General features: G+C 39.1%; 1 pseudogene; it reads left to right on the forward strand.

Annotated features, from left to right (window-relative positions):
- The first annotated feature begins 3,046 nt into the window (after positions 1–3,046).
- Positions 3,047–3,790, forward strand: LOC117192027 (annotated as a pseudogene).
- Positions 3,791–5,595: the final 1,805 nt, after the last annotated feature.

Here is a 5,595-nt window from a genome sequence, read left to right on the forward strand (position 1 = left end):
AAACTTAGTAATTCAAGCAGTAAATTCTGGCATAGAAGTTGTCAATAAATTAAACAAGGATAATGATAGAAATAAGCAACTAGAGATATTAATATTTAACCTTCAACATTTTACAGAGTACATAGAGGATATTGAATTAGGCATGCAGCTAACAAGATTAGGGATCTTTAATCCAAAATTATTGAGGCAGGATTACCTGAAACACATCGATTCAGAGAAATTATTAAATATCAAAACATCTACCTGGTTGAAATCAGACACTATCGAAATACTAATAATTTCCAACATCCCACGAGAGACCAGAAATATTCCTATACTTAAAATTGTCCCATATCCAGATGAAGATAATAACATCCTCACTGACCTAACGCAAAACAATTATTACGTTCTAGAAAACGAGGTATATGAAAAAGAATCAAAACGAAAAATAAATGACGAATGTATTTCAGGAATAGTCAAACAAGTAGAAACAAAATGTCCATACACCAAAGCACACCAAAACTTTCAAATAAGTTTCATAGAACCCAATATATTGTTAACTTGGAAATTACCAAAAACCATATTAAACCAAGATTGCCTAAACCAAGAAATAAAAGTAGAAGGTAACGCATTAATAAAAATACATAATTGCAGTGTACAGTTAAACGAATTCTTAATATCCAACTCCATACCAGAATTTGCACAAAGCATCTACATCAACAATAACGTAACAAAAATTAAACCATTGTCTTATTTGCAAACCAAAGAAATCGTAATAGAAAATACGCGATTAAATAATGTATTACATGTAAGCTTAATACTACTATTTGTCATAATCATAATAGGATTAAGCTACAAATTGTTTAATCTAAGTAAAAGCAATAAGCCTAAAACCGACCCGCACATAGAAACCCCCTTAGACGAAGACGAGGAATCCCCAGCAGGCACAGTTTTAGACGCACCTGAACTATATCCAAGGATAATCGCCTGAGGACAGGCTTAAATCTAACAATGGGGGAGTGACATATCTATAGTCCATGCTCCGCATACCCTTGTCTATGTCTATTACCCTGCACCCACAATACTATAAACAATACGACACCCTCAGCCTCGAACCCTCATAAACAATCTCACGCTCGAAATGTACCACGCGTAGCCGATTGCAGGCAATGTAAACAAACACCCTAAACTGGAAGTTGAACATAAAACAATAGATGCCGCACTAGAATCCAGCCGCACTAGAATCCAGCCGCACCAGAATCACGCCACTCTTCAGAGATCAATTACTAATCGATTCTCAAGAATCACACCATCCTAGCTGATCAATCAGAGGCCCTATTCGCAGCCACCCCCAAGTAATGCAAAACCGAGCATACGCAGCGGAAGCCTTTCATCAAAAGCCGCCTTTCCCACATATCGATCGAGTCACGTACTCCATCTCCGAAGCCGAGGTCGAAGCCAACGCCTCCGAATCCAAATCCGAATCCCAAACCGAGCATCATAATATAAATAGTCTACATCTAAGAAGCCAGGTCAGTTCTGTTCAAGACAAACGTCAATCGCGACACCGTCGGAGAATTCAACCAAAGTTAATTCCGTTCAAGACATCAGACCTCAGTCATCGTCGGGGAAATAACTAACCAATGTACGCTAAATTTAAGTGAAAGAATAAAACCTTTTTTAAAACTTAAACTGAAGTGTCGCATATTTAACTACAGTATGTCAAGAAACTCTTTACACACTGAAAATAAATTAAATTTTTTGACTTTGGATAAGAAAATAATGGCCTTTGGTTCAAATTTATCAAATTTTTTTAATTCATAACCATTCAGGGATTAATTATAAAGTAGTTAGTGAAAAAAAAATAACAAAACTATAAATAGGTAACTTACAAAACAACAAAAACAATGATTACTCATTTTTGACACTGTCAAGAAAGTCTTTACACAAAATATTTTCATTTTTTAAATTCAAAATTCTTCGTAATTATTTAATATATTTAACTTATTTTAGTATTTGGTATGTCCACCCTTAGCATTGACTACATGCTGGAGCCGTTTTTTCATCGAATTTATCAATTTTTGTAGGTCATTCTCAAAGGGAAACTTTTGCCACTCTTCCAATATGAATTCTTTGAGCTGATTGCGGTTTTTGGGCTGTCTTTTTCCCACTTTCTTCTTCAAATAGGAACACAAATTTTCAATGGGGGTAAGATCGGGACTCTGGGGTGGTGTATCAATAACTTTTCCACAGTTGTAAAGCAGCCAAGCTCTCACATTGGACTCTTTATGTTTGGGATCATTGTCTTGATAAAACTTAAATTTGGCCCTATTGTCCGTAATGAGACCAAATTTCTCCGCACTGCTTTTTAAATTTGTTTTTAAAATTTTGAGGTACTGTTTGGCATCCATTGTGTTCTCAATAAATTCAATATTTCCCACTCCTCGGCTAGAGATGCACCCCCAAATCATAACCGAAAGTTTTCCAAACTTTACAGTCGGAATGATGTTTCGGTTATCTAAAGCTGTTAACGGCTTGCGCCATACTCTGGGTGGACCATCATTGTAATATAGCATCATTTTTGTTTCGTCGCAAAATATGACGTCATCCCAATACTCTGCCGGCTTACTGATCATGTTAACAGCGAAAGTGAAGCGCTTTTCCACATTGACCGACGAAAGCAGCGGTTTTTTTCGTGCCACTCTGGAAGAGTATTTATGGCGTAGAATAACCTGGCGTACTGTTTCGTGTGAAACAACCAAGTCAAGTTCTTCGTCAAGTTCCTTGGCCAGAGTCAGACGGACGGACGGACAGACGGACAGACAGACATGGCTCAATCGACTCGGCTATTGATGCTCATCAAGAATATATATACTTTATGGGGTCGGAAACGATTCCTTCTGGACGTTACACACATCCACTTTTACCACAAATCTAATATACTCCAATACTCATTTTGAGTATCGGGTATAAAAAGAACTGAAAAGAAAAACGATACAAAGTGCAACAAAATTAAGAAAATCCTATGTTGCTATTGCTAAAGTTTTGTTTGTTTTCGTTTGATCCTCGCTCGATCCCCATAGATTTCCGGCAAGCGCAATCCCGAGATGGACAAGGAGGCTCAGGAGTGGGTGGAGTCCATCATTGGTGAGAAGTTCCCCGCCGGCCAGGCCTACGAGGATGTGCTCAAGGACGGCCAGGTGCTGTGCAAGCTGATCAACATCCTGTCCCCCAATGCCGTGCCCAAGGTCAACTCCTCGGGCGGCCAGTTCAAGTTCATGGAGAACATCAACAACTTCCAGAAGGCTCTCAAGGAGTACGGTGTGCCCGACATCGATGTCTTCCAGACAGTTGATCTCTACGAGAAGAAGGACATTGCCAATGTCACCAACACCATCTTCGCCCTGGGCCGTGCTGTAAGTTTCACTCCCTGACCAGCAAACCCTACTCTCTGCTCCTGCTTTGTGGATACAATTAACCGCGACTTAATCTCATTGTAGACCTACAAGCACGACGACTTCAAGGGTCCCTTCCTGGGCCCCAAGCCCACCGATGAGTGCAAGCGCGACTTCACCGAAGCAGCTGAAGGCCGGCCAGACCATTGTCGGTCTCCAGGCTGGCTCCAACAAGGGTGCCACCCAGGCCGGCCAGAACCTTGGCGCTGGCCGCAAAATTCTGCTCGGCAAGTAAACGGTTATTTTGTGCGGACGGACGATGGATGATGGACGTACGATAGATGCCCCCATCTGTCTTTGGTTTTTCTACACGATATATCCATATGTATGCTAGTTTTATATAAACACACACCACAAAAACACAATATATACATATATATATTTATATGAAACATCAACACAAAAATATTCCTCACCAGCAACAAAAACAAAACAAAAATCACTCACACAAAACAACACAAAAGCAACGCAAAGGCTTATAGAACCTTTACAGCCTTTAAATTAAGTATACTCGTACGCCTAAGTTAATCTATATAAAATAAAGTAATGAAAAATCCCACACTTCCTTTTGCACTTGCACTTCCACTTTGATTTCGATTCTAATTCCACCATTCAATAACCTTGAGCTCTCCGATCGTACTCTTGCTGTTGTTTTTGTCTTTGCTTTTGATTTTGCCCCAACCCCAATGAGCACCAAATGTTCGCAACAATCCGTTCTATAAATGACTCGTATATATGTAGGTATGTTCGGGTATATCATCATATCGTATCGTCGTTATAAACCCAACATAAACAGCCAAAAAAATTCCACTGAAGCGTGTCGAGGTCAAACGGTCATGAAGATTCAGTATATATGCACATATAATGAATATATATATTCGGGCAGGAATTTCCCCCAAAAAAACAGAGTCTCACCTGGCGGAGGCGCGAAATAATTCTATCTATATAAGCATAGCTATACCTTCTACCTAATGTATATGTATGTGTGTGTTTCAAATAAATATATTTCAGGTGCAACAATTATGAGAGAATGCCAAAACTGAGAAAGGCCAGACGGATTTCAGCATATTCCACGTCCTCAGCTGCTGTATCTCATGATTTCTTCATTTATTTAAAAGAGAAATAAATCAAATACATTATACATATGTCATACGGTTGGCAGAGAGTATAAACACTTTGTAGGGACGTTTGGAGCCCCCCAAGGATTAAGAAGTGAAATTCAATCATTTGTTACGATTATTCGACGGAATATTCCAGTATTTACGCCACGATTAGTTAGATTTATAATCCTGCCTCTCTTTTTTACATGTTTGACTTAGTGAGAGTATTTTGGACTTCGGGCTGCCCCGAATTCGTTATGTTCTTAAATTAAATATTTGCCTAATTAGTTTTGGCTAATTGCAGCGCTCTCTAATACTTTCTTTATACTTTTATATCCTATATAGAAACATTAATAATTCCAATAAATCCAAAAAAAACGAGGGGGAACGTTGTGAGTTGCTGGGGAGACCGCAACTCTACATTTATACCCGATACTAAGTCAGTATGGCTCTCCTGCGGCAGACGCCGCTAATATTAAACGACACGACAAAGAGAGCGTGCGAGAGAGACAGAAAATCAGTCTGAGCGTGACGTCGGGCGCTGCGTAGCCATTGCAAATTGATTTCTTGCTTTTGGCTATAAAAATGATCCGATCTGATCCAGATTCAGCAACCGGATAGATATGGTCATTCTCTATGATTCTGCGTTTTTAGTTTTCTCGAATCTGCAATATTGTGGATGCAACAGATGGGTCGAAATTTTGAGATATACGTTTTATAGTGAGATCTAACAGAAGTGCGGATACCAAATTTGGTTACTCTAGCCTTAATAGTCTGTGAGATTTGTGGATGATTTTCGTCAGATTTTCGTCATTTACGCGGGCGGAAACAAAACGGTCAAGGTCCGATATCACAGGAGTGTGAATACCAAATTTGGTTGCTCTGGCTCTTATAGGTTCTGAGATCCTTAAGCTCATATTTTGCAATTGGCAAAACAGACCATGAAACCTGTGTGTTAGAGAGAGACAGAGCGAGAAAGAATGAAATTGTTTTCTTGATTCTGGCTATAATAATTATACGATCTGGTTGAGATTTTACACTCTAGAACATATAGTCATCCT

Source organism: Drosophila miranda (assembly GCF_003369915.1).
Source record: "Drosophila miranda strain MSH22 chromosome Y unlocalized genomic scaffold, D.miranda_PacBio2.1 Contig_Y1_pilon, whole genome shotgun sequence".
Lineage (NCBI taxonomy): Eukaryota > Metazoa > Arthropoda > Insecta > Diptera > Drosophilidae > Drosophila > Drosophila miranda.